Source organism: Balaenoptera physalus (genome assembly GCF_965194825.1).
Source record: "Balaenoptera physalus genome assembly, chromosome: 4".
Taxonomy (NCBI): Eukaryota; Metazoa; Chordata; class Mammalia; order Artiodactyla; family Balaenopteridae; genus Balaenoptera; species Balaenoptera physalus.
Window position 1 is genome coordinate 140,142,792 of NC_138891.1, and position 23,069 is coordinate 140,165,860.

The 23,069-nt window shown below is 44.7% G+C and overlaps 1 protein-coding gene across 2 annotated transcripts in view; it reads right to left on the minus strand.

Moving 5' to 3' along the window:
- ERG (ETS transcription factor ERG) overlaps window positions 1–20,393 on the minus strand; it is a 293,551-nt gene extending 273,158 nt beyond the window's left edge. Inside the window, exon 1 of one of the 2 annotated variants that reach the window (XM_082458823.1) lies at window positions 17,511–20,393. The gene's annotated coding sequence lies outside the window, so the exon portion shown is untranslated. Of the gene's footprint in view, window positions 1–16,409; window positions 16,583–17,510 lie in introns of those variants that run through there. The other variant, XM_082458824.1, reaches the window with a different exon arrangement.
- Between the last annotated feature and the right edge of the window lie 2,676 nt (window positions 20,394–23,069).

Sequence of the window (23,069 nt, forward strand, 5' to 3'; positions counted from 1 at the left end):
ATCCTTGTTAACCTCCTTACACCCACTGACCTTCTAAATTCAAGGGATGAGAGGGGAGCTGTTTTTACTGTAATAATATCAGGAAACCAGAGAGTGGATTTGTGACTCTGAGAGAGACAATGAGGAAGACACAAGCCCACCACCAAATCCCCCAAATTCTAGCCCTGCTAAACCATTCGTGTAATAGGGAAGAACAACTCTGACTCCGTACTGGATCTGTTTCTTTTACTTTAACCTTTGTATTCTATCGCTTTCATTTCAAGTTAAGAATGTTGCCCATAGCCTGAAATATACAGGACAGCCCATTCTCAAGGCTCTGACCTTTAAAGGTGTAACACTTTTCCATTCATATAGAGATAAAAAGTTGCAGAACAGAGAATACCATTTGTCTTGTTGGAGGTTTACAGGAACATCATGACCTGACCCTCATGGACAGGGGCAAGAATAAAGGATCTGGCACCAGAAAGGTTGCCGCCAACAACAAATCCCCTCCCCTTTTAGTATGAAAGCAGCCTGAATTCTAACTCGGGTGAGACGGTTCTTTGGGACACTAGTCCGCCAGCTTCTCGGTCAGCTGGTATTTCGAATAAAATCGCTATTCCTTGCCCCAATAACTCATCTCTCGATTTACTGGCCTGTCGTGCAGCAAGCAGTACAAGCTTGGACTTGGTAACATTCAGGATCATTGGTGGAAACTGTTGGGAGAGGCAGGAAGGACGAACTGGTCCCAGTAGGCATTCAGAACACGCGTGTGTCTTCCCAAGAAGCTTTGAGCGTGAGGAAGGGGCCGAGTTACAGATCACAGAGCATGAAACACCTGCAGGGGACAGACCTTCATATTCTGAGCAAAAGTTGCAAAGGCCTTCACCCTTCACTTTACCCACCCTGACACCCACTGCCTTCTCCGTGCCCCCTTCCCTCAGTCTCTGCATCAAAGTTGTCCACTAAAAAAGAACCAAGTAAGCTGCAGAGTTCTGCAAATCGCTATCTTCAGAAGTTTTTGAAACTCAAGATAAAAGCAGTCGGGGAATTAAGACCAAACGCCAACTATGTGAGGAAAAGGCTTGAACATGTGGTGCAGTGTGAAGCGTCTGCTCCCCAGGCCCGGCCTTTTGCCAACTAGTAGCAATCAAGCAGGATACTGCAGCAAGCAGGAAATCTAAAGTTAGGTTTTACTACCTCTAATGGAGGATTTATTGAATGGTTTAATTGGTAGTCTCAGGACTAAACCCCAAGGGGGGAACAGAAACATCTTTCTGGACATACCTGGTGAGCCCGCATGCACTCCACGAACCTCAGCTACAGCCCATGGACCTGCAAGTCTGCAGGGGGACAGAGCCAGGACACAGCTCTTCCTTCCTCTAACCTTGACACATCGCAAGGCCTAGAGCACGGTAGGCCCTGGTCCTTTATTTAAGAGGCAAAATGCTTTCTTATGGTAGAACAGGCCTTCAGACCACACACAGAATCTCAGGTGTTCAGTGAAACAAAAGGACCCATTTGATCAGCCCGCTCCTGAAATATCCCAACCCACGAGAACAACGCTCAAAAGTTCAAAGGTAGATTCGACTCAACCAAGACTGTTCCTTTTCAGGGCTGGCAGGATCATTTGGAAATTTTCCCAGTTCCATTTTTGGTCAATGTAGAGAATCATGACATTGTGTGTTTATGTAAATCCCATGTGTTCAGAGAGATTTCAAGTCAATATGAGAAGAGAAGCACAAAGACCTTGACTGGAATGCTGACTGGTGACGTAGGGCAGGTAACAAACCCTCCCCTGCAGGGGGTGACTCACAGCCCAGCACCCAAAGAAACCAGCCACTGCCGAAGGCTGGGGTCCCCAGGGACTAGCGTGACCATAATAGTCCCTTCTGTCACCCTTCTCCCTTTCTGTCCCGTCAGCTCAACAAACGTGACTGAAGCTGTCTGTCTTCCCTGGAAGGGTCTTTCCAGCCACACTCACCCCCTCTCTGGGTGGCACCCGTGGATCACTGTGGATGGACTTGGAGTCGACAGTCTGAATCAAGGCCAAGGCATAAAGAGGGGAGGGAAAAGCAGGGACGGTGACTGCCTTTCTGACTCCAGTGAAAATGGGGCTCCATTTTCTAGATTGGCATTCTGTCTGCAAACCAACGTGATGCTATTTTTACTCAGTAGAAGAATCCTTTTTAAAAGAAGCTTCTATTTATCACAACATACTATAAAATAATGGGAAGACATCTTTGCTTTTAAAAATCTTATATTTTTAAAGGGGATTCAACTCTCCAATGTTAAAAGAACTTTCCCCAGGTTCCACTAGTCTTGTGAAGGCTTCTGTTTAGGTGTGGAGCCTTCCCGTACAAGGGCAGCAGATGCCTTGACCTATAGGAGCCCCACAGAAGGAGATCACATAGAACATGGTCTTTTTCTACCTGAGTAATTAGCAACAGAGTGAAATTCAGTAAGACTGGGGTCCTCCTCGGACCTCTCTGAATGTGGTCTAAGAAGAGACAACTTATCCTGAATTCTAGGCTCTGGTGAGAGGTTATCACAATATTTACAGGATTATTGCAATATTGTAATCTATGCAATAGATTATATGTACAGTACACATGAAATCTATGTACTAGATTATATATATGTGTGAATGTATGTGTGTGTGTGTATATATATATGCGTATATATATATATGTAATAGCTTATGTTTATTAAAAGATTTGGGGCGGAGGAATGCCATGCAAAAATCATGTTAAAGACAATTGAGCCAAGCAGTGAAACAATGCTGAAATGGCCTAGAAAACCAAATGGTATTTGATATTTATTTTTCTGGATACAGACGTGGACTTCATGTTATCACTGACCCTGGTTGGTTAGGCTCCTCAATGTTTTCTAAATTCCTAGACTGCTTTGTAGTCAACAGGCTCAATTAGTAAGTTCAAAGGGAATTCCCCAGAAAAGGCAGCGTGAAATAAGTGTCAACGATGGCTGCAGAAGATCAGATATATAGCTTGTAATATAAACAAGTGTTTAGGCATACACTGTGGTGCGTCATCTAATCTGGTCCTATTACCAAAAAAAAGTAAATAACAACGTAATTTTACTATGGCATGTACTGTGAGAGCAGTCATAGCTTGAAGAGGCATTTTGAACGATTTTTAAGGGCAAGCACTCATCAACTTCCAAATCTGTTCTTCACGTGACCACGACATAGCACTTGGTCAATTCTCCTGTTTGGTTTTCAAAATTCTGACTGTGGATCACCACTGACTCAAACTATTTGTAAGAAATGAAAAAGGAGCCTTGTGTGAAGAAGAGGGGGAAGGGTGAGGAGAGAGAGCGCTTTCATAATGAAATGTTCCTTGCTTGGAGGTTAGCACCTCTTGAAGACAACAAAGACAAACAGAATGCATGAAAATGCACCTTTTACCTTCCAAATGCACAGCGCAGACAGCGTCAGGGGAGGGACAGACGGAGCAGCCGACTCTGCACCACATCACGGGCTCAGAGATGCTCAGGCCCAGATACCCGCCTGGATCGCCTATCTCAACAGAAGCAAATTTCTTGGTGACATTCCAGAAAGAAGCAAACTCCCAGAAAATACCATAACTCCTCCTATACCATGAGCTGGAGGTAAGCATTTTTTAAAAACTTAACCTTTGTGCGTTCTGCACTCACAGTAATGTCATTTATCATTCGATTATTCTAGAAGGAAAGGGACGCTGGATACTCTTACTGACTTTGAGAACCAGAGGATCTGGCAGGACTGCTGGTGAGGAGGGGAAACTCAAATACAGTGTGAGCTTCTTACCAAACCGCGCTGGTTTCACAGCTCGCACGTCTCTCCCTTCCTAAGAATCTGGTTTTTTCCCTCATCCAGTGTTTCCTATTTTCGGTATCACTGGGTCCCTTCTAGTAAGTGTCCCGTCAGCTCCGGCCGCGGGCTGGCTGCTCAGACCCTGCTCAGAACACTCATCCTCTGCCTCTGAGTCAGCTGCCTGTTCATGGAAATACTATTCCGAGATCATTTTCATAAAAATTTGTGCTGGCTTGGTTTTGTTTCTCTTGACACTGGCCCAGATGTTCTTCTCTGCTGATTGATTTTTGGTTTCAACTTGGCGTGTTTTGGGGGGCTGTTTATTGTTTAATATATTTCCATTTTTACTGGAGGGGAAACATTAGCGCCAAAGGGACCCAGCTGCATCCAATCGGCCACACAACCTGTATTTCTACATCCAAGACATGGGGAAGGGCTGTCTGCAGAAGCAGAGGAGGGCTGCTCCTGCCCAGATGGGCAAGTAAACGTGGCCTTTCTGGTCACTGACACGCAAGGGTGCCCTGGCCTCTTGGGGACTTGTTTTTGCAACTTGGGTGTTTCTGAAGACTTGCTGATCGTGTATACCCTAAGTCTGATAAGCACCCCATCACCTGTTCTCGTGTGGAGAGTGTGTGTGGTCAGCAGAAAGGCATGGTCAATGGAGCCCTTTGAGAAATACACAAGGAGCTATCAACTTCCTTTGCTTGAAATTCACCCAACACTGTAAATCAACTATACTTCAATAAAAAAATAAAATTTAAAAAAATTGCCCTTGCTTTAATACTGTCCGTTTTCAGGCCACTATGGATACAAGGGAGAACGTAATTCCCCAGCATGATGTCCTGAGTCCCTTTGGATTTCCCCCCCCTCTGTCAATCCTTTCTAAGATCAGGGACTGGCATCGGCCATCTTTTCTCTAAACAATCAGCATCTCTCGAAGTTAAGCCATGCATTCCCAAGGAGGCTAAAATCTGTTCTTGGAGGAGAAAAAAATGTCTCACTCTTTTATGTATAAAGCATAGATACACCTAAATGTAGATATACATGTATATGTATAACGTAAGATTCCTAAACCGATATGCTGTGTAACTGTGGTATTAAATTTTCATGTGGGAGAGGGGTGATTAGGGGAAAAAATGTCTGAAAAGACTCCTTAGGGGATTGGTTATGAAAAAAGGTTGAAAAATAATGTAAGCCTAAGGGTAACTGCATCACAAAATATTATGACTTCTTGATATGTTTACTACTGGTGCTTCAGTGATAAAGAAATCCTGTTTGCATTTACTCCAGTCTGTTTACGATGTGCCCATAATTATTTCTTTGTAAACTGGGAATTGGAAGTGTTATGTTACACTGAGATACTCTTTCACCAACAATTCACATACATGTCTCCTCTTGTTTTAGAAGCCAATGGGCATTGAGCGCAAGAAACAAAACCAAAGAAAAAAACAAAAATTAGAAAAGGAAAGAAATAAAGAGCTAATACGCTGATGCAAATGAAGCAGATGCTTGTACTTATTTGAAAACAATGACCTATTTTTTTTTAATGTCTACAAACTAAAGATCTCTCAGAATATCTTCTCATTCCATATTAAATATCCAACGCAGCAAACAATCTTTGCCTTGCCTTAGTCTATTAAGAACCTTACTTATTCCAGAAAGGAAGCATGCGTTTATCTTTCTCAAATACATGATGTGCAATTCTTTTTTTTACTTGCTTGGAGCGAAGACTAAAAAACGGTGTTTTATCTTGCTTCCTTTGCCAGTGCCAACGTAACTGATTCTCATCCTCATTTCCACTTTTTGTATCTCCTTTCATCTGAGTTAAGCCAGAACTCATTCCCAGCCCTTTAGAGAGATAGCCTATATTTCCAACAGGGCCGTCCACAATGCTACATGTTTTCCTGACCTGCACTGCCTGTGCCCTTGCTGGAGAGAGAAACGGAGTCATTTTGACTCATCATCTCAGAGGTTACGTAAGCCAGCATCACAGAATACAGAAGTAACTCTGTGATGACCTCAAAGTGTAATTTATGGACAGTAAGTGGGGTATGTTTTTGGTGCTAAAACTCCCAGACTAGGGCAGACTTATGAATAATTTTCAAATATCAGGAAGTCTGCGAAAATCCTCCCTGTCTGATAAGATTGCATGGTGCTCGTTGACTCTCCTAAAGCCTCTGACTCCCTCCCCTCTTCGGAAGTGCCTGGACCACAGTCCTGACAGCCGGGGCCAAAGAACGCAGTCACCTGCCTCCAGCAAATGCACTCCGATTCCCCCTCATTCCCAGACACAAATTTCCATGAAAACCAGACACAGGACAGAAACCAGGGGCAGGATATTCCAAAATCGCTTCACATCTGCAGCCTGATTTCATTAGACTCCCTGCCTTGTTTCTTTTAGCCCCTGTGCGTGTCCACTGCAGGTGACACTTTGCTGACGCTGACCTTCAAAACCGTGCTATCCAGACACTTAAGGAAATAAGACCCGTGCAGGAGAGACAGGGGCTCTGGCTGCAGAGAGGGGGATCAGTGAGTTTAGAGACCACAGGGACACGGAAATGCTTAGCAACGCCTTTACAAGGTGACTCTACTGGGTGTTACTGGTCCTGTCACTGAATCCGCCCACACATCCCTAGAGCATATGAAAGCTGTTCATCCCGAAGGGAGGAAAGAAAACACTCCACAGTTGACATTCTTAATCCAAGTTTACCTAAATACAGCAGTTTCCAAGAGCACATTTTAGCCATTTCACACCCACAGACATCCAACCAGAGAAGCTGGTGGGGAATCCATGTGGGGACAGGGTAGGCAGCCCCGCTGGGTCCCTGTCACCTTCTCTGTGCCCCAGCCCAGAGCTGCAGCCACGAGCTGTCAGAGCCGTTCAGCAATTTGCCTCCAAGGTCTTGTTTGAGGATGTGGCAACTTGCAAGGACCCCACACAGAAGCAACTGGACCTCAACTTTCCCCGCCGAGCCACGAGGCCAGTCGAAGGCTCTGGGTGCCAGTGCTGACACGGTTTTTCCTCCAAGATTTTAAGCACATGTGGCTCGCATCAGTGTGGTCTCGTATTCGCTCTGTTTAGACCACTTGCCTCGCACGTTCTCATATTTACGCATGTTCACTGAACATAACCCCGAGTGAATTATTTAAGAAGGCTTAATGTGCTTCAGACTTCTCAAATATAATTTAGACTTCAAATTAAATTTGTACTCCCGTGGGAAAGTGGTGCATTGAACGCGGCGTATGGCATCGAGCGGACATGCAGTAGGTCTCGGAACAGCATTGCAGTTACGTTGACAGGATCTCACCTGGCGGCCGATGCTCCGTGTTGAACGAAACAGGACTGAGCTACAAGATTTAATGTGTTGCCTGTGTTTGAAAGCAGCAAAAACATACACCGCACAAACCCTCTCGCTTTTTGGTTTATTCCTTGCTGACCTAAAATGAAGCATCCCGACAATGAGACATGCGGAACATATAGACCAGCACACAAAGCCACATTTGTTAGTTCTGAGTTCTCTGGGTTTTTTTAATAAATCACAAAATCCTTTCTCTCTGTGTTTGGATGCCAATAACTGCCCTGAATTAGGTGTTAGATTCTGCACAGCAAATTCGAGTTGAGAAAAGGCACACATATCTTATTTAACACACTTTTGTTTCGTTTACAGTAAACACTGCCCACCAGCAAAAATAAACCAGAACAAGGGAGTGAAATTCCCTCCTGCACGGGTGGTAATGAACACAAACTATCTAGAAAAACGTGCAGACAAGGAGTTCGCTGCAGACTGGGCCCTGAACTGAACACAAACTTCTTATTCAGGGGAAGGTGAATGAGTAAGAATCTATAGGGAAGGTTTTTACTTTGCATAAAAATTAAATTAAATCAGCTCTAAAACATGCATACAGTAAAAGGGCTAAGTTATTCAATGACACATTACACATAGTACACCGGCAATAATAAGCAGCATGCGACTGACTTGGCCATGAACTTCAGCGTTACAAGAGAGGGAAAGGCCCACATTAGATGCAATCTGCCATCACCAAATTGTGTGAACGTGTGCTCTGAGAAGTTAATTCTGTAGCAATCCATCTGATGGCTATCCTTTTTTTCCCTGGGATTCTAGCACCTCAAGAACGCTATTCCTCAAAATGATAAATTGTATTATCCTCAAGATACTGTCCACGGGCAAAATAAGAAATATGTCATCCTGCCGGGATTACCCTTAAACAGGGAATACTCAAATAAGACGTTTATACGAGAAGTTGTCAGAGCATGATTCCAACAAAAGCAGCACTATTTGTCATCAGGCATATGAAGTTTCAGTCTGAAAGTAGATATTTGGTTTTGCCTCTTAAAAGCATGAAATGAGTCAACAGGAAATCATACACACGTGATCCCTCCAATCTGAAAACTGCAGGTTTGATATTGAACATACCATGTTAGCATTCACTTTTTTATTGCTATCATTTCTGGCTCCAGCGTGATATATTGGGCGATATTGCCAAGGGGGACACGAAGTCACAAAAATTCTATTACTGTGATCAAGTTATATAGTAGACTTCACAACTACTAATTATACAAAATCTGAATGCCTATGCTAAATAGTCTCGACGTGCACTGTCCAATACAAGAGCCACATGTGGCCACTGAGCACATGAAATGTGGGCAGTCCAAACTGAGATGTGCTCCATGTAACCCACACACTTGATTTTGAAGATTTAATACAGAAGAAAACGTAAAAGAGCTTATCAATATTTTTATATAGATGACACTTGAAGTGATATTTTGGACATTACATAAAATAGATTATTAATTTTTAATAATAATTTAATAATAGTGAATTATTAATTTCATGTTTCTTTTTCCTTTTTAAAACTACACGTGAGACTCACATTCTATATCCCCTGCCCAGCGCTGCTCTGACCTTCCACCCACCCTGCCTCCATGTCACCCTGCCCCCTTCTTGTCACTTCCGTAAGTGGACCCTCTGTGCTGACCAAGAGAACTCCCTGTCACAGTGGGGATCCAGAGCCGAACGCCAGCTGGGTTCTGACTCTGCTCTGGCTCTGACTATCTGTGTAACTCCGGGCACATCACTCAGCCCTCCCAAGCCTCACTTTGCTACTCTGGAAAATGGGGCAATAAAGCACCACCTTCACAGAGCCGTGGTGAGGATGCCCTGGGGCAACAGGGATCCCATGTCTGCACCGCCTGGTGGAGTCAAGGTCAGTGACCACGCTCTAAACATCACATCTCGCTTCCCCTTTGCAAGATTACTTTATTCCCTGCCTTTTAACTTCACACTTGGGGTCTAGCTTGGTCCTTCCAACACCAGGGGTTGGGCAGTTCCTGTGCTGTGTCCCCCAGCTCCCAGGGGGCACTTCCCACACTCCGAGCACCGCAGTGCCTGACTCCGCCACGCGGCTGCCTGCGGCTGCCCTCCCACCCCCATCCCTGCCTATCTAGAGCCAGGATACGCCATGGTGCAGGCCCAATGCACCAACCTTCGGCAAGCATTTTTTGGTCTCCCTCTGGCATGGTCTAGATCCCTTTTTGATTGTTATGATTCTTAGGAGGTGGACTATTTTATTTACACTCTATCTTGTTCCGTAAAAGGATTTAAAGTGTTCCACAAGGATACAGGTGATATAACAAGGTTTTTTAAAAATTCTAAAGTAGATGCAAATTAAACAATAGAGATGAGGCTAAAGGGAAACAAGGGGAAGAACGGGAAGAGGAGCTAAGAACGCGGTAGCCCACCCAGCAGGTCACAGGATCTTGCACCCGTGCCGGATCTGGGGCACACGCACACCTCCAAGCTGGATGAATGACATGCAACTCAGACAACTAGTCCTGATGCTGAGTCGACCCAAAGTCTTGAAGAGAGAAGGGCCTGTGTGATAAGTTAACAAGCTTGCCCAACAGCTGACCTACAGCAGGCATGGGGATGGTCTCTGTCATGGCCCCGAATGCAGCACATCAGAGCCCCCTAGGGACCACTCCCTCCATCACTGCACAGCCTAGGACCCTGGCTCACTGTCACACAGGCCTGGTTCAAGCAGGTGGCACTGATGAATGTGCCATTTTCGTTGGCCTGAGCATTCACCCCCTTTCTAGAACCCATGGCCTGTGTGTTCATCTCCTTTCTAGAACCCATGGCCTGAGCATTCACCCCCTTTCTAGATCCCATGGCCTGTGTGTTCATCCCCTTTCTAGATCCCATGGCCTGTGCTTTCAACCCCCTTCTAGATTTGGTAGCATGTACACTCACTCCCTTTCTAGATTTCAGCTCCGGAAGGCCTGACCCGAGGCTTCCCCACAGTGCCTTGCACTGAAAGGTCAGCTTGCCCTTCTAGTCTCTTCCTGGCGCTTGCCCCTCTGTGACTCAGAATGCCCCTCCTCTGCTGGAGTCCTGAACCTTCCAAGCCTGGTTCAAATCTGACCTCAGACAGGTCTCTCCCTGCTCGGCACTCCCTGCGTTCTCCTGCATGAATTTCCACCTGTGCATATTTATCCCAAGGACGTTGCGTTCAGAGTGAATGCTATTAGCTATTTGGAGTGGAAGGGGCTATAGTTTTGTTTACATGTTGTCAATGCAACTAGTTGAGCAAAGAATAATTGAGGCAGGCCACTAATGGCTGGAATCAAACAGGCAGACAGGCAAGCTCTGAAATGTTCTGGCTTTTCCATTACATTTGCAGTTGCTTTTCTCATCTCTAGATCTGTCCAGTGTCCTATGTGATCCACATTCCCATCTCTCTTTCAGGGCAGTGCTCTCATTTAATAGGTGATCAATAAATTTTGATTGAGAAATGTGTTTCCAGGTTGCTTCAATTTAATAAAGAAAATTCAACATGATTTAATGCTTAATGTTTGCAAAGAAAAACTTATATGGATGCAAAACATAGTTACAAATGCGATCTTAAAATTAAAATAGATATAACCCCTTTTCTGCCTCCTAGTAGTTTACTGTGGGTTCTACATACTTATGGGACGATTTTTCTGGACTTACCTCCAGTTTTACAATTTGGGAATAAAGTGTGGAGGAGAAACTGGTCTTGTGGGATGTTCTGTTTAATCACCTATATTTACAAGTCTTAGAAAACTGCAAAAATCCATCAAATTTTCTCATGAGATAGGATTATAAGGCACTTCAGACCTGATACTACTTCAGCTGTAAAACCCTCTCCCTTTGACCCTGCAAGCAGTAAGCAACAATCTCTTTCTCTGCTTTAATGGCAGGGTTTTGGGTGGGGTCTCAGAACTTAAATCCTGGTAATATGCTGACCTAACACCCCTTCTCCAGAAAAGACTCGCAGTATTCCCTGGATTTCATCTTCATTGTCATTATTTCTATTTTAAAGCTCTGTAGAGAAGTAAATGTTCCTGCCAGGGTCAAATAGACTAGAAAGTACTTTTCGATACTGAAGAAGCAAATTTTTTCCTCCACTTTTGCTTATTCTGTCATCTTGCTACTGTAACTTGCACTCCAGAAAGAGCCAGCCTTGCACAAGGCACGTTTAAATTTTGAGCAATTATAGACCCAGATTTGTAAAGCCGGCAGCAGGCCCGCATCAGCTTTGTGAGATTGGATATGATTTTAATGAGATTCCATTCTTCTTAAAATGCGATCTTCTTAAAATGTCCCTAAGACGCCAATTGGCGTCTTGTTTCCCAATAAAAAGAAATCTCGATTTTCTGATATATTTAATTTCAAGTTTTATGTTGAGATGGCAAGTGTGCGTAGTTTGTGTTTCCAAACATTTCACTTTACTAGCACACACTTCAGCTAGTATTTATATTCAGCTTGATTCTTTGTACGTCCCATGGAAGAATCCTGAAATCGTCCTTGTTCACTCCCGGGGTCCCAAGGTGCCACCGTGATCACCTCCCTCCCGTCAGCCTCCTCAAAACAGCTTCTTTCAATCTCTACTCAAAAGCCTGAGCTCTCCATTCTCTCCAGCACAAGCAGAATTCCAAGCACCAGTAGTACAGAGAGGAGGGAACAGTGCTTTTCCATTGCCTGTTCCAATCCATTGATTATATTAAGGCAACGGGTCGCTAACAGACATAGTAAGATCTTGGGTTTCTCCTGTTGTTCAGAAGAGCACAGAGCCTGACGTCCAGATTAGTTCAGACGCAAAGGTACACAACACCAGTTAATCCATTTCCGCGATGCTGCTTATGACTTTTCACAAACTAATCCTTCCTCAAGGTGGTGCCACAAACCTCCCTGCCTGGAGCACCGAAAAAACATGCACACGCATCTCTCTTTTACTTTGCAACTTAACTACTTTCGTAAAGCCCCAAGGATCCGTAACCCACATTTCCACTCCCTCACGGAGGAAACGAATCTCTCCACCAAGAACAGAGAATCGCTCAGTGGAAATATGACCAAACGAGTACATTACCGCTCAAAGCTGAGCCCCTTCACTCCCCTGCACGCAAACTAAGGGGCAAACGCTCTTCTTCACTTTTAAATGAAGGGTTTGGGAACCTCAGCCAAACCCTTAATCAAGTGAAAGTAAGGGTTTCCTGTTTTTGAAAAATCACCGTAGACGTGCCTGTTTTTCTTTTTTCTTTTCTTTTTTTTTTTTTTAACCATTCTTTAGGTTTTATTTTTCATTTATTTACTATTTTTTACAATATATGTTTTTCTTCCTAGCTGTTGCAGGGATGTTTTTCTCCCCCAGAGTAGGTTTTCCTGGGGGAATAATTATTAAAATAATAGTAGCACTAAAAGGAATCCGATATGAGACACTAACGTGTGAAAATCTCATTCCCACTAAAACAGTTCAAAATTAGACGGTATGTTTTAACTACAGATCCAGGTTTTCAAAACCCTTAGACATGCTAACAGTTTGCTCTAGATCAGATCTCCCGTCTAATTCTCTAGGGTTGTGATTTTCAAAAGTGATAAATTAATTCAAAAGGCCTATTGTACACACTTTTAAGGATATTTTAGGCTTCACCCACAGCCATTCTGAAATGGGAAAAAGTCACAGAACTAAACTTCCTTTGCTCCTGCTTCTGACCATGCGCTGAGTCAAGGTAACTGAACCCCTTACTTTCATTGTTAAATTACTGCTTCTCATACGCAATCAGGGTCTTCCAGATTATGACAGGCCACTGTCAAAATAGAAGAACTTAAAAGTTACTTTAAATCTAAAACTCAGACCCAGTGCTCCATTTTTAGATGCACCCTTTAATTACTTGGTGGTGTCTACATCTTACTTACGCTTAAATTTAGCAAAGTAATTTTAGATCACTCGCCTTTAGATCACTTCACTACCTTCACTAGATCTGCAATGTTACAAACATAGAGCACCAAATCCTCTCTCTTCTAAATACTAAAATGTTTAAAATAAAAGGTAAAAAAGTTAAAAGGGCAACATTTCCCCCTGGCTATTTTGAAAAACTGGTGCGAATGACAGCCCAGCCATCGGAGACTTGTGTTTTTTTAATCTACAGAATTACTGCTTTGAATCTATCAATGTGAGAAGGTGTATACTGACAAAGCACAATGTACAGATAATTACCTGTTCCTAAGCCAAGTGAGGGTGCAAACAAGTACCAAGGAAGATGCCATCGTGACATCAACAATACAGGGGCAGCTAGGAGACCTCCTGTGTGAGTGTCACCAACTACGGCAGGGACTTTCAAAGTCCCCCCCCAAAACTCACACTGCTACCACCATGTATCAAAATTTTCTGAAATTGGGTCCAAAATATTTGATCCCTCTGCTGCGTCAGCTTGTTTTTCTTACAAATGCAACTCGAAAGGTTTGAAGAGTTTCAAATTCAAGGTGCAGATCATAAACACAGGCTGTGTTTTGAAGGACGATATACCCTGGGAATGCCCAAGTATCCTTACACTTTGGAGAAAGAAAATGGAACCCCTTTGGCATTCTCCTCCTCACTGGAAAAGCTTGTCCAGGAAGTAAAGGGTGATCAAGCCAGGAGGTGACAAAGAGACCTGCATTTAGAGAGATCGACCCCAGCTTAAACGGAGGACTGACTTGCAGCATCACAAAGCCGGGATTCTGCTTATAATGACTTCCTTCTGATCTAAGTTACCTGGACCACTTCTTGCTTCCCAGGCTCCAGCAGTCTCATTAGAAGTGGGTGTCTCTCTGTCGACACCTCCTGAATGAAGTTCCATGAAAGAGTGGGTGGCACCGACATTTATTCAACACGACACTGTCTCCCCACCCTCCATATCATCTGACTGATGCTGACCTGCTCTGGTTTTTCACTGGGGAATAGCAAAAGATCTTAGGAACATTAGTTCCTCTGTCTTGTGAAGAAATGAATCCCCCTTTCATTATTTTTGTTGTTGTTGTTTAAGGACAGGTTACAAGGAAAGACCAGAGCTAATACTAATTTTAGAAAAAAAAGTTGAAAATTTCCTATTACCTACTTACAAAATATGATATATTCCATATACTCACAACATATAAAACTTCAGAACAGTATGTAAGTTAAAAATCAAGGTTGACATCTTTCAAAGAGGCTTTACTTCTTACTTATATATCCGGCAGTCCACCGGGATCTCAACCCTTACCACAAATAAAATAGCTGATTTTATGAGATGAGAAACTCAAGATTTTTCTTTAATACCAAAACAAAACAAGGGACTTCCCTGGTGGCGCAGTGGTTAAGAATCTGCCTGCCAATGCAGGGGACATGGGTTTGAGCCCTGGTCTGGGAAGATCCCACATGCTGCAGAACAACTGAGCCCGTGCACCACAACTACTGAGCCTGCACTCTAGAGCCCGCGAGCCACAACTACTGAGCCCATGCGCTGCAACTACTGAAGCCCGCACGCCTAGAGCCCGTGCTCCGCAACGAGAAGCCACCGCAATGAGTAGCCCGCACACTGCAATGAAGACCCAGCACAGCCAAAAAATAAATAAAATTCAAATAAATAAAAATGAAGTTGCTTTAAAAAAAAACAAAGAAGTGGAGGAGGCAATGGTTATAAACACGTGTACATGCAGCCCCATTACATAATCCAATGGCAAACAAGAATTCTCAAAAATTTACCTAAAGAAGGCGCATCAGAGTAAATCACCAAGAACTCATCATGAGAGAATAGATACATGGAAAATAATATATCACAATGCTACCTCAAATATTTAAAAATAAAATGAAGGAATTATAAAGTGTTAGAAAAAAGAAACCAAAATTTTAAGTGTAACTGAAATTATATATTCTTAAATAACTCAAAAAGATATAATACCTATTTGCTGGTTTAGTGTAATTTCCAAAAGTCATTGAGTCAAATCGAAGCTGGGGTTACCAGACCGCAAACAGTATTTGTGATATGTGTAGAACTCATAATACCTTTCTTCAGAATTAGAAAACTTTGCATAGTAACCACAAATTTGCACAGCACATCCGGTTTCCACTAGAATTGTAATTTCAATGGTATAATTAGCTCATTCATAATTTGATACATAGTGAGTTAATTTATCTGGTTGGATTTTTAAGTAACTTCTATTGCCTGGTCTTCCCACTGATGAACCAGTGCAAGCTGCTGCCAGCAAAGCAAGGGTTAACCCCAGGAATGTGACAGTTCTCCTGGTGATAAGGTGACGGGTAGCTGAGGCCAGGTCAAGGGCTCTAAGCTATTTGGAGAGAATTGAAAATACTCAAAAATAATCTCAATGGTAAATAAACTCTATGCCCTATGTATGTCACCAGGGGAAGACTAAAAATTTTTTTAAATCACATTGAAAGTTTTCTGAACTACAGAAGCTCCAGAAACATGCACAGTGGGAAATCCGTGGCACATATGAATATGTTCTTTGGAAAGATAACGAAATTATTCCAACGAATAAATAAACAACTCTATGTATTAAGTTCACATCGGCATTAAAATGGTTTATCCATTTTATTGGGCAGTTTAGTCTGCTATTGGTAATAGCATCTAACTGCTTTAAAATGTTAAAAATAATTTCATGCAGTACCTTTTGTAAAACCTCTATACAATACATAATAGCGATACACAGATGTTGGATTTCAGGTAGAAACCAAGAAGGCTAGCTGATATACATATATATATACATAATTTTTAAACATGCCAAGTTTCCCAATTAAGGTGGTAAACGGGAAGCATATAAACATAACAGCTGCAGGCTGAGATGTCAGAAGGTGAAAAGACAGAGACAGAAGTGCAGAGAAGAGACTAAGCCCAGGTTTAGGAACGCGCGGTGAGAGCGCCGTCGGAGGGCGATTCCACGCACAGAAGGACCGACCCGGCAGTGACAGCCAAGCTCACACCTGGTCTCGACTTTCAGCCAAGCGTGGGCTTTAATTCAAGCCTTATTTCCATTCCAGACAACAACAAATAACCTCTTTCTCGGTGTCCCAGACGAGGCCCCCGCGGTCAGCTTTCCCGGCCCTCGCCTATTGCGGGGGTCTCCACTCCTCTCCCTCCGTCCCGGGCGCGCGCGCCTTCCGAGGCCCCGGGCAACGATGAGCCGTCCCTCCCGGCGTCCCCCACCTCAGCTGTCCCGGCGCCGTCGGAAGAGCGAGGTCACCCCTCTGCCACCGTCCCCGCCGCCGCCTCCAGCGCAGGAGCCGGGCAGAGCGCGCGGGGCGCGGGACTTACCGAGAGGCGAGCGCCGCCGTCGGGGGAGGGCGTGTCCCGCACGTGGGGGTCCGCGCGTGTCCGCGCCCGCGTGTGCCCGCGCGCGTGCCTGGCGGTGGGCGCCGAGCCGGGCGGCACTGAGTCCCTGGGCGCCGACGGGCTCAGCCCATGGTGTGGGCGCCGGCCTCCGGGAGGCTCTGGCTCCCGCCAATCGCCGAGCAGGGCTGCCGCCCCGACGCGCTGCTCGAGATCCGGGAGTGCACGCCGGCCGGGGGCGGGGCGGGGCGCGGGGGCGCGAGTGTCCCGGGGCGCGGGGGTGCGGGTGCGCGCGCGCGCGCGCGACCAAGTGCGCGTGGGTATGCGGGCGCGCGTGGCCGTGAGCGCGCCCTCGGGCCGGGGAGCGCGGGCGGCGCGGGCAGGTCTGGACCCTGCTTGGCTCTGAGAAGCAGCTGGCGGCTCGGAGGAGGAAGAGGAGGAGGAGGAGAAGGAGGAGGAGCGGAGCCTGGGACGGAGGGAGCCAGCGTCCAGGCCCCGGCGGCGGCGGCGGGAGAGAAAGCCGGGAGGGGAGAGGAGCGAGGACCGGAGACCAGGCGAGGGGAGGGGAGGGGAGGGCCCGGGAGGTGGGGGACGCCGCGGAGGTGCTTGCTCCTCGGAACTTACTGAGAAGTAACTTTTTACCCAACCTCGGCCGTTACACACGTTACAAATAATAAAAGTTAAAACTGGTTGTTTCGGGAGAAGTTTAAAGTGACCATCGACTGCCTGGGATGCTGATCAGAATTAAGACGACGTCGCCCTCAGCTTAACGAAGAGACGCGGTGCCAGGTACCACCGGCTTTACTAAGACCTGGAGTCACTACCCGCGCGTCCGGAGAGCGTTGGGACCCGATGGAGGAGGCTGAGGAGAAGCGGGACGCGGTCGCCAGGATGCCAAGATGTCCAGGAGACACCCTGGTCTGATGGACAGACGCGGTGACAGCGGCCCTCCTGAGAACGGTGTCTGCAAGATACGGCCTCCAAAAGGGGGAGCCGCGAGGTTTGGCTCATCGGCCCGGGGGCCCTGCGAAGCCCCTCCATATGTTTTAGTTTATAAGTGATTTCTGACATCAAAATTGCGCTTACCTGACTGCTGCTTGTCTTCACTCATGTCCCGCGGGGACCGTCCCGACCGTCCCTGCCTGATCGCTGGGAACCCATCCTAGAGCGTCCTCTTGCAGACTCTCCCCTTTCTGACCAAGTGAAAGCTACTCGTGTCCCTCCCTCTCCAAACTTTAACAGCCAAGAATTTCAGCAAACAGCCAGAAAGAAAACTAAGCCCCCCCCACCGCCCGCCACCCCAAGGGAAGGGAGGGAATAAGCACTCCTTTAATTTGAAAAATAATAATTAAAACTCCCTCAACATTTAAGGCCGGGCAACATAATCTATTAATTGGTCGCTATTAACATGCAGTTTTATTGACCATAGCACACAGAAGTCTGATTGTGAAGGAGGAGTGTTTTCAATGAAAGTGGAGTTATTTTAGCTGCAGACGTGTTTACATTTCTGTGGTTTAGTCTATAACTTTCTCTTTTTCTTGCTTCAGAATTCTGCTCCATGAAGCAAAGCCCTTAGCTCCCAGACATTCCAAAAAGTCTGCCAAAATAATAGAAAAAAAAAAGAGAGGGAAGAAAAAACACACAGAGACCCCCAAGTCTGGGTCAGGCTCAGGGTTGTAAGTGGGCATCACCCGTATGCCCCCTCTCCACACAATTTCCAGTTTAAAGAAAAAAAAAAAGAAAAGCCCTTCAGGGCTCCATTTCCTGTTTGCTGGGGAAAAAATAGGATGGGTCTAAGCAGCTGAGTTTAGAAACCGCCTTCTCCAGGACCTATAGATTCCAAGAGGTTCTTTAACCCTAGAGATGCCAAAATGAAATCATTGATATGAAAATCTACCATTCCACACTCTCCAAGGAAGTACCTCTCTTTTAAGTGGACGACCTTCACAAACTACAAATGCATTCCTAGGAAATTTCTTGAACAAACAGGCACACCATGGTAGATGGGATGCAAGCCCATCTCTCCATAGGTGGCCAGGAGAAGATACCAATAAAAATAAATATCGAAAACAGATTAAGTTTCTGAGAAGCATGCAATCCTTTTCTTTCTGAGGATGCGGTACAAAAAAGCAGAATGCATATTAAAAAGTGCATATTTAGTAATAGGGTTATGTCAGTTTTCACAACCTGTGCTAGAATCAAAATTGGCAGAATTGTTTGACTCCTTTGAATTGCTCGCTAGTATCGCAGAAGTCACAGTATTGCCATTCACGTGATCTTAAAAAATATTCAACCTGCCTCCCCCCTAAACTATCAAGTGCATATTTCGGTTCCTATTCTTCAGAACTGTTCTCCAAAGATTCCAGATCCAAGAAACCTCACTGTGTTTAGAAATCTTCCTCTTAGCCACTCATGTCCAAAACTCACCACAGAGAGCCTTTGTGGTTTAGGGGAGTGCTTTAAAGTGAATAGATTCTCAACCTGACCAATGAGGTCCGCAGTCCACGGCAATGACTCTGCTTTGTAATACATTACCCTAGCAAAGTTCCTTCAACATCATCACTTGTACTGAATACTCTAATAATATAGAACAATGCTGAAAGTAATATAATGTGTGCTAACTGACAAAGGAGCTTGCTTTATGAATTAAGAACTGTACTTTCATAGTAGAACATGATTTCAACAGTCCGTTACCACTGTTGAGAACAGAAAAAATGAGTTCAGAAAAACCACAATATTTGAAACAATGTCATCTGTGGCTCGCCCTTGCTACTCTCTCCCATTCCCCCAAATATACCACACAGAGAGAGGAGGAGGGGTGGGGGGCGGGAGGAGAGGAGAAGGGAGAGAGAGAATTGCATAAAAGACAAAATCACATACTAAGCCCACTCTCAAAGCTGAGGTTATTAACGTTGAAAAATCTTAGAACCCAGAATCCCAGAGTTTCACAAAGTTAGGACACCATCTCCTCCAACTGACTGTATCTTGCAGTTGCAGTTAGGAAGTTCTTTCTATTGTCTAATGTAATCCCCACCTTCTACCACAGCATTCCGTTGAGTCTGGTCCATAATCAAGGTCAAGTAGTGGGAAGTCAATTTCAACTAGTTAAATCAATTGAGTTAATTTGAGAGGCCAACAGAACACAAGTAATGGAAATACATTCACCATCTATCTGTGCTGCAAGACAGATAGGAAATACGGTCATTCTAAGTTCCTAAAATACAATATAAAAGGAAGGATTTTATAAAAACACCGCTTGACACATTGCACAAGAATTAGTATTTTTAAGTATTTCATACATGAGATAATCTTTCTATGTAAAGTTTTGTGGTCGACTTAATTCTTTTTGAAATCCCTTTTATCCAAAAGATGTTTTGGATTAATTTAAGTATTTGTTACTGGAGAATGTCAAGCTCTTGTTCAATGAAATGTCCTGAATTGGGTTGTCACACCTGTTAAATATAAGCCTCCTTTTCTTTTGATATTCTGAGAAGGGCCTTAAAAGGTTTACATCCTTCAATATGGAGATTTAATTGCTTTACCTATAATAAAAAATAATCCCTATAAAATTCAGATTGTGGATATTTCAAAGCTGAAAGAACTATTGGATTGGGATGTAAAGGTTGCAGTTCAAAAAGCCTTCCACGTTTAATATCACGTGCGTGGAGTTATGAGTTATAAACTCCTGGTTATCATTTTGTAAGGTCTGGCCTTTGTAGTCCTCGCAGGGAGCGTCTTTGAGCTTACTTTATGGCTTAGCAGTTCTGTGTGTGCACGTGTTAAATATGGAAAGGGGAGCGTATCCCCCTGCGGTAAAGGCTCTCAAGGGAGGAAGTCTCAGATTCAGTTTTAAATGAGGTACTGGAGTGAGGTTCGCCACACTGACACTTTTCACATCTTGGGTGAGCTCAGACCTGGCGAGAAGCCCTTCTGAGGGACAGCCCTGGTTTGAGAAAGGAGACAGTATGTGTGCTTCGGCCACTGGCCATTTCCCACTGTTGAAGCCCTGAGCATCTTCAGTGTTTCTCGGGGCATCCAGAGCCCACCCCCAGCCCCCCACCATAGCCTCCACTCAATCAATTGGGACCTTCATTTCATCCTGGAGGTGGGTTGGATGGGGCTCCTACCATTCCCTTGGGGCAACCCAAGACAGGAAAGGGAGGAGAATAAGCGTTAGAATTCTAGAGTTAGGATCCTAAATGTAGCTTCCCTGGGAGCCCTCTCCCCACCACCATCCTCATCCCATTCCCTGACTTTCTTCATTATTGTAAGTGAACACGAGAGGGCAGAGATGTAAATTCTCTTGGGAGAGTCTTCAACCCACCACAAAAGTATCCCCGCTATCACCAGGATCTTTTATCATCAGCTGCTAAGAAGTCAGTTTTATGCGCTCCTTACCCTCCTAGACAAACTAATTTCATGCAACACTCTTATCCTCTGAAGCACTTTTTCAATCGCCGTCAGATGTAGTTTAAGCCTGCAGTATACACAGCAGTTCTTAATAACACGTGGTGACCACAAACTGCTCCATAAAATTGCATAATGCATAATTCCTATCAACTTGCATAATGCACACGATGAGTTGATATGAAACACATTGTACATCTGTCAGTGAGCTTTGGTGACAAAGGTTATACAAAATGGATCGGGAGACTGTATTTGCATTTTTAAAATGGAATTACATAGGACACATCAGGAGATTTGCTGCAGCTCTTCTGATGATTATACTTACACTTATTTGCTTGTGAGCTTCACATACATACTGTGACACTAATTCTATCAATGAATAGTTTCGTCATGTACGTTTTCATCAATGGGATTACTCATGAGTGCAAAAATAGTTGCATTTTTAGAAAATTGACACAACTTCTCAGTGATTTTTTTTTGTATTGATAATGACCTTAGCATAACAGTGCCTCAATGCAAATAAAATCCATGTCTTAATGACTTTCTTTTGTATCCTAGAAAAGAAAATTATTATTCTATGATTATGGGTGACCTGATATAATTTAAATGGGTGAAAAGTCTATTTCAGATAAAATACACAGACAATTGACAAGGAATGAGTGAGAAGAGGAATCCAGCACTTATACCAGCCTTATGACCTTGGGCAAGTCACGGCCTCTTGATTGAAATCTCAATTTTCTTATCTATTAACTGAGGCTATTGGAGTGATGACCTCAAATAGGCTAAACAAAGGAACTCCCAGGGGAGAATTTGGGTTATTCATCTTTATCTCCCTGCTTTTTGCATTGTGACTAACTGATTAACTGAGGGCACATATTAGAAATTACACCTCTCTTCAATAAGCTCTGAGCACACACCTTCTGCTTCTCTCCCATGCACCCATGCAGGGAGAACAGCACCCTCTGGGCAGAGGTTCCCTTACATGTCAGTCCAGGCGTGGGTGGAGAACTGAGGTCTACACAGCAGTGATCAGAGCCCTGCCTCTATGTCAAAACCACCTGGCAGCTTCAAAAATAATGCCATCCTCCTGACCCCATCTCAGACCGTGTGAATCAGAATCTTGAGGGACAGAGAGGTCTATGGCACCAATACAGATGTTTGAAACTCCTCAGGTCGTTGGCATGGACCTCCAGGGTCAATGATCACAGCTGTTGAAATGACAGTCATTCACTGAATAAGGAAGGAAGTCCAGAATCTCTATCTAATGAGATAATTCTAGAAAATGCGCTTCAAAGATGAACTCTGTCCCCCAAAAACAGTTGTCTGGCCAGACTGCCCTCCTTCTGTGTTTAGTGTCAATCTTCACTCAGTCCCAAAATCCTAGAACCTTAGGACTTCTTCCTCATTTTGCCCCCGTTTCCTGGAATGTTCTTCCTTTCTTCATTGTGGTCTACCATTCAACAGGCATGTTTATCATGCAGGTGCCTTTCAGTCACTTATGCATTAGTAACAAGGCCTGAGGCACTCCAAGTTCAAAGGGCTCCAATGTGAGTCAAGACTCAGACCCAGATCTTGGGAGTTTTCACTGTGTGGCCAGTTCATCACCCTTCCTTATTCAAAGTCTCCTTCTGGACCCCTCTTGGCCAGCCCTGAGCCTAATTTAATTCCCGCCCTCCAGCAAGCCTTCCCAGCCTTGGGACAGCACCAATTTCTTGTAACTGCATCATTCACACTTTGGAACTCAATAAGAAATACTCAATAAGAATTGACCTTTGAACCTGCCCATCATTTGGCCCCTAGCTAAATGGTCACCATCGGCCGTACTGAGTCACCACAGCTCCCATGGACAGCTGCTTTGTCTATTCCCAGGGTCCAGGCCTCTCACTTGAGCTTTTATAGCCTCTGGCCACGGAGGCTGTCTCCTAACTGCCCACCCACTCCCTGGCACTATACCAAGTACCATCTGGCCAAAGGGCCTTCACCTCATCACACCACAGCTGGCTTCAGAAACCTTCAGGAGCACGTCTTGCCCGTTGGGTAGATTCCAGATGCATTTCTAGCGCACCAGGTGAGAATTTGGAAATCATGGACAAGACTTGCAGAGGGCAATCTCTTCGCCTCCATGTCTACCTACCTGCATGGAGGGGGAAGGGGGATTAAGATTTGTTGCAGAAGAAACTAAAGGTAGAAGATGCTGACATCCAAGTAGGTAAGGGGCAGGACAAGAGCTCCCTTCTC